The sequence below is a fragment of the Corvus cornix genome, chromosome 4, assembly GCF_000738735.6.
Source record: "Corvus cornix cornix isolate S_Up_H32 chromosome 4, ASM73873v5, whole genome shotgun sequence".
In the NCBI taxonomy this organism is placed as follows: Eukaryota; Metazoa; Chordata; class Aves; order Passeriformes; family Corvidae; genus Corvus; species Corvus cornix.
Window position 1 is genome coordinate 26,484,374 of NC_046334.1, and position 13,289 is coordinate 26,497,662.

General features: G+C 41.2%; 1 protein-coding gene across 10 annotated transcripts in view; it reads right to left on the reverse strand.

The window, feature by feature from the left end:
- The window catches only part of FHIP1A (FHF complex subunit HOOK interacting protein 1A), an 81,075-nt gene extending 70,463 nt beyond the window's left edge, over positions 1 to 10,612 (reverse strand). For 5 of the 10 annotated variants that reach the window (XM_019293347.2, XM_010411789.3, XM_010411788.3 and 2 more), the window contains exon 1: positions 9,963 to 10,246. The gene's annotated coding sequence lies outside the window, so the exon portion shown is untranslated. Of the gene's footprint in view, positions 1 to 9,962; positions 10,247 to 10,310 lie in introns of those variants that run through there. The other 5 variants (XM_039551535.1, XM_039551534.1, XM_039551530.1 and 2 more) reach the window with 3 other exon arrangements.
- Positions 10,613 to 13,289: the final 2,677 nt, after the last annotated feature.

Below are 13,289 nucleotides of genomic sequence, written 5' to 3' on the forward strand. Positions count from 1 at the left end.
TAAAGCAGAAATCTTCTAAACTGCTAATTTCACATAAAGATGTGCCTATTTGCTTTTGATTTAAAGATCACCTGACACCACAGGACTTCTGCAAATCTTTATTTTCCTTCGCCTACACACAGTTTTGCCCAGTAACATGCAACTAAAATTAAAACCTTTGTTTAATGTCACTGTTTTTATCCCTATCATTTGGACAAGAAATCTCATGCAGTGAAGAGCCCCTCCTGTTCTGGGCTGTTACTGGACAATTAATTAAAGAAAAAGAATTAGCGTACTCAAATAAACACAGGCTACAAGGGCAGCACAACAGAGGGTTGTTTACAACATACAGCAGATTACATGAAAGAGTTTTCCAAATTTTCACTAGCACAAGCTGATTAAGTCTGCACGGCAGAGAGCAGGCTAGCACAGGTCTGGAAGCAGTAAAACCCCAATGCCTTGGATGCAATGCCATACAAATATGACAGAATTGTTTTCAAAGCTAATCCAGGATCTTCACACCCCAATTCCTTGCACTCCCTGTTCTAGGATTTGCTCCTGCAGAGCCAGTGTGGCTATAGGCATGCTCACAGTCATTTTTTCATGTTGTTATCTCTAACAGGGAGCACTTTTCAACAGCCACAGCACTGGGAAGCTACAAGTCTCCCCCATCTACTCCATGCAGATGGAAAGTGAAAAAAAAAAAAAAAAAAAAAAGCCACAACAGAGAAAGAAGCATAATGTGTCGGTATCTTCTGGATCCTCCTTGTCAGTTGAAATATAAGCGTAGAGGTACCAAGAAAATGAATTCTCAGTACTGTGCTCTCCCTGGATTTTACACATCATGCTGCACCACAGTAACCATCTCCATTGTGCACTCAAAGGATAAAAAAAATCACCTCAAATTACCTTTTTTTTTCTTTTTTTCTGTTTTAATTACTTTTTAATTAATTCCAGCTTCAAAATACAACACTGCAACAATATTGGCTGGGAAGATTACTTCATTTAACTTGCAGAACATAATTCTATTTACACATATGTGATGCAGACACAGGATCCCACAACAAGAACTGGAAAGGTCCTTAAGGTTAACTGAAGCACGCCTCAGGGAGAAGCATTTGGTCCTTGTGGCCTTCTCCGATTGCTCCCAGCAACCAGAAGGCAGAAATTACTTTAAAGCAGCCTTGATGTGTTTGAAATAAGAAACTGTGTTACAGGGTTTTGCAATACAAACTTCAGTCCCAACCTAAGAACCAGCTCTATTCTAAATAACCCAAACCTTTTCTAAGAGCAGAATTCAATCATTTTGTGACAGTATCTTGGTATGATATTCTCTAATTTTACAATTCTATAGCAATACTGGCTCCTGTTATTCTTGTCGTCCACTCAAATACATAAATCCTTCATATATATATATATCTCTAAAAAAAGCCTCTCACCCCTAAACAAGCACACTATCTCATGAGTCCATTTCTAGGGAAAACAATGTTTTTCAAGCAGTTTAGCATTTGCCCACAGTCAATTCATCCAGACATTCTTTAAGAAGAATGAAGTTTTGACAGTTTCTATCATAGAGTTTCTACCAGAGAGACCTACAGCTCCTCTTCTGTTAGCATTTTGGAAAAATAAATTCTATTAGTCTAATGGCTTAATCTTAAAAACAAAATCATATGGGCTACTGCTTATTTCTTTGTAATCTTCTACTGCTTTGGGAGGGTTTAATTCCCAAGAAAAATACAAGAACAAATAAAGATAAACAACTGGGTCTACAGTTGCTCATTTCCACTTGCCCCTTGCCCCGACACCTGTACAGACACTACAATCGCTCTTCTCAGTGGCACAGTGTTACACATACCCTCCATGAGTTAAGTAACTGCAGCAGCTCAAGGATTACATCAGCCAGCCCTTACCCTTTCAACAGTGTTTCTTTAAACACTTCAAACTTAAACTTGCCTAACTGCTCTAAAACTCACTCTTTCCACACACCAGCTTAAGGTTTTAACACTTGCCTTGGACATCATGTTCACCTCCAAGTCCCAGTATATTTTATTAGAGCTGAGGTGAACAAACAAAAAAAGACCTCAGCCTGCTTTTTATTATCTGTCCACAGTTCCACTCATCAAACAGGAGCAAACTTCCTCTTTCTTTTTACTAAATTTATATTTCTATAATGATTTCTCATTATTCTGAGTTGGCCATTCTGAATGTTGCATTCTAACTATATGTGTGTGTGCTTTATTTCCACACCTGTCCTTGGCAGTCCAGCTGGGAACTCCTTTCCCTCCTTGTGTTTGATGCTGAAGAGCTCACTAGCAGCCAAGCCAGTCTTTCACTACTTTTCATATTTTCCTCTATGGAAGAATAGTTTCAATTTCTGCCATTAATATATGCCACAGACTCCAATATTCCTGCTCCTGAATAAACAATATTTTTATCTCAGAATATTTGAATGTACTTTGACATTATAACTGATGAGATCACACTGTCTCCTTCCACCGAGCCCAATGCCAAGTGCTCCTGAAATGCTGCTGTTGACTTGACGCCTCTTTTAAATCTGAACTGTTGTTACTTTACATGTTTGCAAAACAAATGTACACTAGTAACAGAATATGCCTTGCTGCCAATACAACAAAATTTTATCCCCCTCACTTGCTGCTACTTTAAAATCAAACAGTAATGTTTCACCTACTGAATCGTGACCCATGTACCTGCTATGGTAATGATGCAATGCACACGAAGTACTAAATTTAAGCCATGCATAGTTTTTCACTTCCTAAACTAATACAACATACGTGAAATGGGAGGTATTGCTATCATGTTAGAATTTTAAATTATCAAGAGGATGAATCAGGTAACATGTCATTCACCTTTAATTCATTTAACTTTTTAAGATGTATCTGCACACAAATTAATTCAAATGCTGCTGAATTTCACTGAAGGCTAATGGGAAAAGTTCATGCAAATACAAGCCCCAAAGTCTGCTAACAATTTATTTTTCCTTATAAGTAAAGGCTAAAAGAAACATTAATACCTGGAAAAGTGTTCAGATAGCTTCGACAGACACCAAAAGTCAAATAATTCAGTTGATTTAACTAAGCTGATTTGAATGTCAGGAGAAACAAGGGCTGTGTGCCCAAACTTTGTCTACTCCCTCAGCTACAGAGGCTGATCTAACAAAGAGCATTATCGCTTCCTTTGACCTTTATCCCTAAATCCTTAATGTTGGGTTAATATTTCTGATTTACTCTATGTCACTAACACATAGTGTTAAGTTGCTAAAAACACTACTAGCAAAAGATATGTTTCCAATAAGCATGCATTATAAATGCAGTCTTTGCTAAACTACCTTAGTTGTTGCTCTCTGAATATTTAATTTTATTTTTTCTAACAATAAAGATTCTTGTGAGAAGAAAAAAAAGTTCTCCAAGTCCAAGGATTCCACTGATATCCAAGAAAAACAAACCTAGCCCGATCTAGCTAAATGAAATTTTGCAAAAGCATCTCAATACTACTGTATGCTCCACTTTAACAACACTAGCAAGTCAGGAACCCATAAGCTCTGGGCTGTTGCTGGCAAACATCACCCCTGTAAAAATCATGCCAGCAAACTATGCTGAAAGCAGATGCAACCACTGACAGCCATAAATACCTCTGTGTTATCTGGCAGCCAGTTTATGGAAATATCTTTCAGTGTTGTTCACACTGCTGGGACCAAAATACTAAGAACAGAATCATTGTGAAGGCAAATCAGTTTCCGCCCTCCATGTTTTTCCCCCATTCAGAATATACTCTCACTTCACAGGCTTCTCATCCTATGAATATGTTTCAAGAAGCTGATAAAGAACTTTTTAACTGTTTACCTGAAACCACTCCAAGCAGGCAAGCATAATTAATCTTACTGCAAGTCAGCAATTCAGAAAGGAAATTATCCTGTTACACCTATTGCTGACTGTGTTCTTATGTGTTCTCTGCTTCCGTGTACTGAATGGCAAAATGGCCAAGAAAAAAAAAAAAAAGAAGACCATGTCAAAGTAACAGGGTAGCTAAATCCACTACTTCCTTGAAACTCAGAGTCCCAATATGACTGGTATTCCCAATCCATACCAAAGGCATTCCAAGAACACTTGGGTGATTTGAGAACATCATCGGAGCCAAAAGAAAAAGCAGCAAGAGCAACATACACTTTTCTGAAGATCTTTATGGTTTGCTGTAAAATTTTTGGCTGCTTAGCACCTGTTGTCACTGTACCTTGGTCAGGCACACAAGGCAGAGAAAGCAGCACAATTCTAATTCCATTCACGGAGAGGAACAGATGAGATCACACCGCAAAACAAATCCATATTGTGCTGTGGTTGGGGGCATGCACTTCTTGCAAAGTCTAGCATTGGAAATCAATGCGTTCCTCAAAAGGGGAGATAAACTTTTGACCTCCATAGGTTTCCTTACATGAATATTGAATTTATAACACTGAACTAAAACACATTTATGGCACAAATGAAGTGTAAAAGTGCCGCAAACGTGCAAGGAAGAAACAGCACAGTTCTGTTTAGTAAGAGCCATGGGTCCAGTGTAACAGTGTACTGATGTTTCATCTTCAACTTGTAATTATGAGAGGCACACCTCCCTTCTCAGGCTCCCTTCTTCCCCTATATGTTTAAGGTATACATGCTTACAGAAGCACTACTCTTCATGTAATGCCAGTACAGTGATGAAGCAGAAAGCCAAACTATCTCTCCCTCTCAGGTTTGCTGTGTTAGGGCAGGAGCCTGCCACAGCAAAATGAGTTAACGCAATTCAATAAAAACCCATGCTACTTTTTGGACTTGGCTGCACGACAGCAACTTTTTAACCACAGCACTCTCACTCGTGTGTAAAAAACCTAAACATCTGAAAATAATTTAGTTATTACAATTATAGTAACTGCTAATTGTTAATAAAACTAACTCAAAAGTATAATACTCTCTTCCCTCCTGCTCAAGAGTATCTGAGGTTTTACAGAAGATTTTGTGAATGCAAGTGGGATTTATTCTTCAGCAGTTTAACTCTTCAACTGTTAGCCAACAGCTAAATTTAAGTTACAATCTAAAGGTTTACTGGAATATAAGGACTGTCAATACTTTACAGATTTTATTTTTTTCACATGCATTAGGAAATCCTTCCAACTTCGAGGGCATCATTTGATCAGTTCCCCAGGCAAACTCCACTATTGCGAGAATAGTCTTCCTACATAAAAATTTTCACAGAAAGAAATCCTACCTTTCACCAATATACAATACAGGCAACTTCCAAAAATGAGCTAGAAACAGAATGATAATGGGCACAACTGCCTTTCAGTAATTTATGCAAAGAATCTAGCACATTTTTATTACCACACAGCTTTCCCGTCTTTAAAAACAAAAAACAACGGACAAGATCTTCTAAGGCACGCAAATGTTTAAATAATAAAAAAAAGTGTCTGTCATATGCTTGGAGACTACAGTAGAGGTACAAGGGGAGAAGACATTTGACTGTGCTTCTAAAGCTAAATGGCAAAAACTACATGATAAGAATTTGCCTCATACTTTTAGAGCTAATCTAGCCATGCTATGTATGTTCTCACACAAGAAATAGATAACACCATGCTCATTATGATTAGACCAGAATTAACTGTCATGGTCTAAAGTTACTGTACATGTAGGCAATTCAGTATTGCATCAAAATTTGACCTTTTTTAAACAAAAAAAAAAAAAAAAAGATAAAGAAGTCACTGATTTCCCAGTAACTCACCACCCATGGGAACCCACCAGCATTTGAAACAGAATAAATTTCAGGGCAAATTCTCCTACTGCTAGAAAAAGGTGCTACATTTGGTTCAGAGATAATCTGAGTCAAAGTCCCAACTACATGTTGGGCCTCCTGCATGCAGATAGCTATGCTTGTGTCATGTTTCCAAATCTTCCCATTAATTAAAGGTAATCCCACTTGATATCATAGGCAACACATTCATAGATTATGTCTTCACATGCCTTGAGCCTGTATCACCACTCTTATCAGCTCTTATCTTACTTGCCCTGTTTCAATTCCACATGGAATTGCCTGACCTGGATATGTCCTTCAGGATCACCTTTGACAAGAATTTTTTGGCCACATGGTTTAACATGCAAAGCATTCTTATCATACCATCAGTGAGTCCTTGACTGAGAGATACCTACCTGTAATAATAGGAAGTCTTATGATCAATGCCTACAACCGAAAGTAAGGGAAGATGCATTCCCAAAGCTCCTCGGTGTTCATAACACTAACTTCAGCTGGTGAATGCTTTGTTATCATCACAGCACCTCCACAGTTAAGCTGACACTTTAAAATGTACTGGCATGTGTATACATGTATTACAGTGGAGTGATATTAAGCCAGAAGCACTTATTGTTGTACACATTCAGAAGTCCATTCAAAACTGTTCTTTTAATTCATTAGATTCACGGAATCATTAAGGTTGGAAAAGACCTCCAAGATCATCAAGTCCAGCCTGTGACTGAACACCACCATGTCAACTAAACCATAGCACCAAGTGCCACATCCAGTCATTTCTTGAACACTCCCAGGGATGGTGACTCCACCCCTTCCCTAGGCAGCCCCTGCTAATGCTTAACCACCTCTTCAGTGAAGATATTCTTCCTATGTCCAGCCCGAACCTCCCCTGGCACAGCTTGAGGCCATTTCCTCTGATTCTGTCGCTGGTTGCCTGGGAGAAGAGACCAACACCCATCTGGTTACAAGCTCCTTTCAGGCAGTTGCAGAGAGTGCAAGGTCTCCCCCGAGCCTCTTCTCCAGGCTACACACCCCCAGATCCCTCAGCCACTCCTCACAGGACTCACTCTCTAAACTTTTCACCAGCTTCACTGTCCTTCTCTGGACATGTTCCAGAACCAAAATGTCCTTGTAGTGAGGGGCTCAGAACTGGATCCAGGACTTGAAGTGCAGCCTCACCAACTCGATCCAGGTCCAACTGACCTGCTACCCATGACACAATGAAGTCCTAGCTCTACTTTCCAAATAAATTAATCAGATCAGGAAATGGCACTGTTTCTTGTAAGCTGTTTGCCTGAGTTTTTAAAGACACAGACATTCTTACAGAACAGCCATACCAGCATCCACTTACAAGTCTTCATTTGGCCACTACGCTTTATTGCAAAAAGGACTGAAAAAAAATTCAGGATTTCTAAGTAACTCATGCCCAAACTTTTAACCAGTGCAGACCTTTGTAGCCTCTTCTGGAAGCACCCCAAGATTGTATGTCTTTACTCAATACTATCAGAGCATTAAAAGTGCAACCATAACATACCAAAAGTACAGGCATCTGCTGTTGTGTACTGAATTACCTGAAACACACCCAAAAGTAGGTCACAAAAAGCACTATTTTGTCAACAGCCTTCCTTGACTGCCCTCTTTCCTAGCAATTATTCATATGGGGATACAGCATATGACTGTTTTGTTGCGGTTGCAGCTATTTAGTATAAAACTCATCTATCCCATTAGGCTGAGAAGAGACCACAAGTAAGGTAACAATGCCAAGCCAGCATGTCTGAGTAGAAGAGTCTGAGAGTTTAAGTGTCTGTAAACCAAAATATAGCTATAAAATTGTTACTAAAAATGATAACTGGAACAAGAGGTCAAAAAAGCCTTGTTCTCAGCAGCATATAACAAACACCACAAACATACCAACTACACTAAATATGCCATGAGAGAAAGAGAGAGAGAACATATCTCTCTCATGTTTGAGGGAAACTACTGCTCACAGTAACATCGGATCACGATGTGGAGAACTGCATCCTCAAAAAGTCAAGTATGCTACTCAAACATTATAGAACTAAACAAGATTCCCATCAGACTAATTAAAATTTGGAGGTCTTTTGCAATGAAACCATCTTCAGGCATCAAAAAGCAGCATTTATATATAATAAATTAAGTTATTCAAGGGAGGAACAGCAGCACTTGTGAATAAATTCTTTGTTAAAAAGAAGTCTTAAACTGATGTATATCAAAGTAATCTCAATAATCCTTCAATGTACAGTTTAACAGAGAAACATGCTTCAGAGTTTGAGAGTCTGTAAATCTGAAGACTTAAGCCTGACAAGCATCAATGCATCTTTTTGAAGAGAAAACATAGCTATAGATTTCTAATACTCAGTCTCATGCCAGGATCAAATAAAATCACATTAGCAGCAGTTTCACCAATTTTGGTTCTCTTGGCTTCAGATTTTATGAATGTTTGTAACCCATTTAGAGGAATAAAAACCCAAAAAAATAAAACAAGAAAAACAACTCAAAGCCAAAACCCTTACGGAGGACAATCCAGTTTTTACCAGCATCACCGTATCGTTTAGACACACTAAAGTTTCAAGAAAAAAAAAAAAGGAAACTGTGTACATAAAGCTAAGTTTCTTCCATGGGCTTTGTCCACACATTTTTCATCATTCTGATAGGATTCACTTCTTTTTCAAAGCACACATCGTCAATCACCATGGGTCAATAAACAGACTAAAACAGCTGTTAGCGAAAGTCAGTTGCAAACATTTGTTTTGATTGAGACAGATAAGAGGAAAAGGCATCTGGATGTTCCACAAGTTTCCCAAGTGCCATCACACATCAATATCTCACTGGTACAATCTCACCCTCTACAGTTATTTATAATTTACCTTGTAGATTGTAAGTTTTTCTGTCTTCCCTTCTCCCTTTGACCTTCCATGTTCATTAAAGCAGAGCCAGAGAGGAATAAACAAATTACAGCATTAGGTCCTAATTCTTAAATTAGTTTCAAATCAGGAGGACTCTTGTACACACACACCCTAGCAGAAGTAAAGCACTACAAATAATGTGAAAACCCTAATTTGACGTCACTCCTTCAGGTATTTCAAACCCTTTCAATTAACATTTTTTCTAAAAGGTTTACTTCTAGAAATTATGATATAAAACCAGCACAAGGCAGAAACACGGGTCTGTACTGCATGACCTAACACTACTACCTATTGGTGTATGAGAGATCTCTTTGAATAGAGGCTTTATTATCACTTCCTCTTCTCTCTGAAAACGAAAACAAAATTAAAACGTAATGCTTTCCCGCTAAGATGAGGCCCTAGATCCTTCTTACTACTATAAGAGAGAATAAAAACACTGTTGTACTGAAGGAAAATGCAACTATAAACTCTTGCACAGCATCAATTTCACACTGATCAACAGAAAATACCTAGGCAGAGAGGGCACTGGCAGATTCTGAAGTCACATTCAGTTCAATTAGAAGTAATAGGGTGGCATATAAAATTACACAATCATTTTTACGCATTTTTTCTTCTTATCGCCATCGTATGAGATATGTTAATGCTAATCAGAAAACCAATCAAACAGGCCAGGGAAGAGAAAAATCAGAGTAAAACAGAAATCTCCAAATACTGTCAAGTGTGCCTTAGCCTTTCTCAGTTACAAGAGACCACATATGCCTCAACCTGGCAAACTCCTATACTGGCAGGCTGGCCCTATGCACAATGTCCTAGCAGACAGTGGGCATCTGCCAGCACCTATGTACTTGTCCATATGGAGCAGTTCAAGCATGCCGAGTTGCTACCAACACCCTTGAGTGACAGAATGGTTCACATGACCTTGCTAACAGCTCCTCAAAAAACAGAGAAAGCAGCATAGCAATCACTTTGTCAGGGCACGCTGCCTTCTCCAGTTACCAGAGCCCCTAAGTTGCCGAGACCTCTACTTTCCTTTGGCATCCAAAGTAAATACCAAAACAGCCTCCAGTGATTCGGTGAGTGACGCAACGACAAAGCAATAATCAATGTTAATTAACCTGTTAAAACAGAAGTCCGAACCCAAACTGAGCACTCATGCACAGGGTCACGTGAGTGACAGCCCTACGCAGGAATACCTGGCACTCTGTGAGGCGCCACACTTGTGAGGAAAAAACCTTCCGGAAAATAAAAGCGCGTATCCCATGCTCTCACCTCGGCACTCGCCCGCTCATACAGCCCTGCGCGAAGCCCGGGTCCTCTCTCTCCCAGAAGTTTGCGACCAAAGCTGCCCACGGGTCGCCCTACAAAGCAGCAGCAAAAAAGCCGAGCCAAAAAGATAAAGGGGATTAGGCGAGCATTACTTCCACTGACCTATATACTGCCCACGGCAGCCCTGCGGCAGACGGCAGCTGCTCGGCCGGGGGGGACACTGGCCTGACAGCCCTCCCCGCCTGCCGATGAGGCCGAGAGGCGGCGCGACAGCCCTGAAACTCGGTCCGGGGCCCGTCCCAGCCACCGCCGCGCCCTCACAGCTCCCGCCCCGGGGGGATCAGCCCCTACCTGGCGCGGGCGGCGGCGGAAAGTTTCTCCGGGGAGGGGCCAGGCGGGCTCCACTCCCTCTCTGCCGAAACCACCAGCTCCGGGAAGGAAGAAAGAAAGGAAAGGGAGGGCGGTGGCCACCCAGGTGAATCGCCGTCCGCGACAGGACAGCGGGGCCACTGTTAATCCCTCGGACGGGAGCGCCCTCACGCCCGCCCGCCCTAAAGGCTCCGTCCCCTTAGGGCGGGCATCTTGCCCCACGCTCCCCCCGCTCCCTTACAGCGGGCGGCCCCAGCTCGGCACCGGCCGCCGAGTTTGTGTAAGTGGGGCCGGGCTGTGAGTCAGAGCGGCAGGGAGGAGCGGCGACCTGCCGGGTGAGGCCTGGCCCAAGGCGGCCCCTGCCGGGCAGGCGCCCGCCGGGAGACGGTGCGGGGAATCGACCCTGACTTCAGAAACGATGAGCCTGCAATTAAGAAAGCTTCCTGGCATCTCTGCCTTCCTACATGGAAAACCCGCAAGCCAAAAGTACCATTTTAAATCTATCCCGATCTTACGAATGAAAATTAGAGGTAGCTCCCTAATGATACAAGGTGCAAGGTGATCAGTGGGCTGGAGCACCTTTCCTCTGAAGAGAGGCTGAGAGAGCTGAGGTTGTTCAGCCTGGAGAAGAGAAAGCTCTGGGGAGACCTTATTGTGGCCTTCCAGTACTTGGGAGCATCTCTCATGCGGAGAGACTGCAGAAGCTGGGCCTGTTTATTCCAGAGAACAGAAGACTAGGGGGAAATCTCATTAATGCATATAAATGTGTCAAAGGCACGTGCCAAGGGGGTGGTGCCAGACTCTTTTCAGTGGTGTGCAGTGACAGGACGAGGAGCAATGGCCATAAACTAAACCACAAGAAGTTCCACCTCCACATGAGGAAGAACTTCTTTATGTTGAGGGTGGCAGGGCACTGGAACAGAGGTCAGGGAGTCTCCATCTCTGAAGACCTTCAAAACCTTTTGTATGGGCAGATAGTAACAGGACAAGTGGTAATGGTTTTAAACTAAAAGAAGAGAGCTTTAGATGAGGTGTTAGGGAAAATGCCATATTCAGAGGGTGGTAAAGCACTGCAACAGGCTGCTCTGAGAAGCTCTGGATGTTCCATCCCTGGAAGTGTTCAAGGCTAGGTTGGATGTGGCTTTGATCAACCTGGTCTAGTGTATGGCCATGACAAGGAGTCAGAACTGGATAATCTTTAAGGTCTCTTCCAACCCAAAATTTTCTGTGATTCTGTGATACTATATAGTTCTTAAATACCTCACTGTAACTGTGATAGACTGCTGTGGTGAATAGTTAAGCATAGTTCAATATGCCACTATGTTTTCTTTCTTTTTTTTTTTTTTTAAGGCTTCAGATAAATTAATTAGACTGTTAGGGTTTTGATTATGGTTTCACTAAAGACTCAAAATAGGAATAGATGCTGGCCTATTAGGGTTACAGCTCATTTAAAGAAATGTATAGTATAATCTATCAAGTGTAACGGCATTGTGTTTGAGCTCAGGAAGCATTCTTTCCAAAGCTCTATGTAGTTAAAGGGTAATTTACTGAGATTTCTAACTAATTAGACTCACACAAACTAACACACACCTAGGTATGCCAGAGTTAAGATTTCCCAACCCAGGATGAAACCATCTTCTAAAAACCCACAAAGAAATAAAACTGATCTAACATAACTGAGGTTCCTCCACTCCTCCACTTAGGAAGACTGGAAGAATCATTGGCTCTTGTACTATATCTTGGCACACATTGAAACTAAATCTAAACTTTAAGGAGCAGGGAGTACAGCCATTTCCAGAAACTATAATTCCTCCCTCACATGCTGTTGTTTATTGGTTTTGGAACTGCAAGATGAAATATTAAGGCCATATAATTCTTTATTGCAAATGCTATGGCAGAGGTGCTCGGTGCTCAGCAGAGCTACTAACATCGTCCCCCTCACAGTCTGAATCCAGAATCTATTGCCTGGATGTCTGAGCATGCATGTCTCTCTTTGGAGAGCTGTTTTCCAATGTTACATCTGGTATTTCTTTACATAAATTCAGGGAGCAGCTTCCAAGTGCTGATGTTGAGCCTGGGTGCGGAGATGGATGGCATTTGGCTGCTGTCTAGGATGGCAGAGCAGGGGCCAGCTTAGGAATTTGGTAAAATTGTCTGGAGGATTTAGGAGAAAGTGAGAGGACGCTTCTGTTTAAATTGTTTGGTCTCAGAAGCACAGGAACCATCAGCCAGCACACAGATGAAAGATGCCCTTTGTGTGAAACCTCTCATCATAAGCAGATCATTAAGGAGTGAGCCTCTGAAGCAGTGCCTGTTACAGATGCCGATAGAATCTGTTTCACTTCTTTCTATTGCTGCTCTAAGCATTTTAAAAGCACTCTATAATTATTTTTGCTGTGATAATTAGGTCGAATCCAAGATAGCTGTCCTTTTGCATCCCTATCTCTTAATCATTTGATAAGCTGTTCTATCACACAGAGTTAGATAAGATGGAAGTGTAAAGATGGCTTATCACAAGCTCACACTAATCCTCCTACTCACCTTCTTTGTTCTGAAGGCATTCTTAGCTACTGAGAAATACTTCACCCAGGTGTAAGAGTTAGAGGCATAACACTTGAACCCAAACACAACTGACTGGCAGCATAATTGCAAGTTGTAAAGGTAACATGAGATTTCATGACCGGCACTTGCCAGTCTTGAATGTTGTGTCATTGGTACAATTGTGCAGTACCTCTAGTGAAGTTACTAATAATTACAACTAACTTTGTATTTACAGTAGAGAACACAACAGCATGTATGCTCATACTTTTGGTCGCCAGTTTTACTCCACAGAAAGCTCAGGCTTTCTAATGAAATTCCAGAAAATTTCTGCTTTCTGTGACCCAGGGCATGCCTGCAGCATCAGAAAGATATTTACTGTTGCAGATAAAAATGACCAAGTGTATCTACATGGGTAAACCA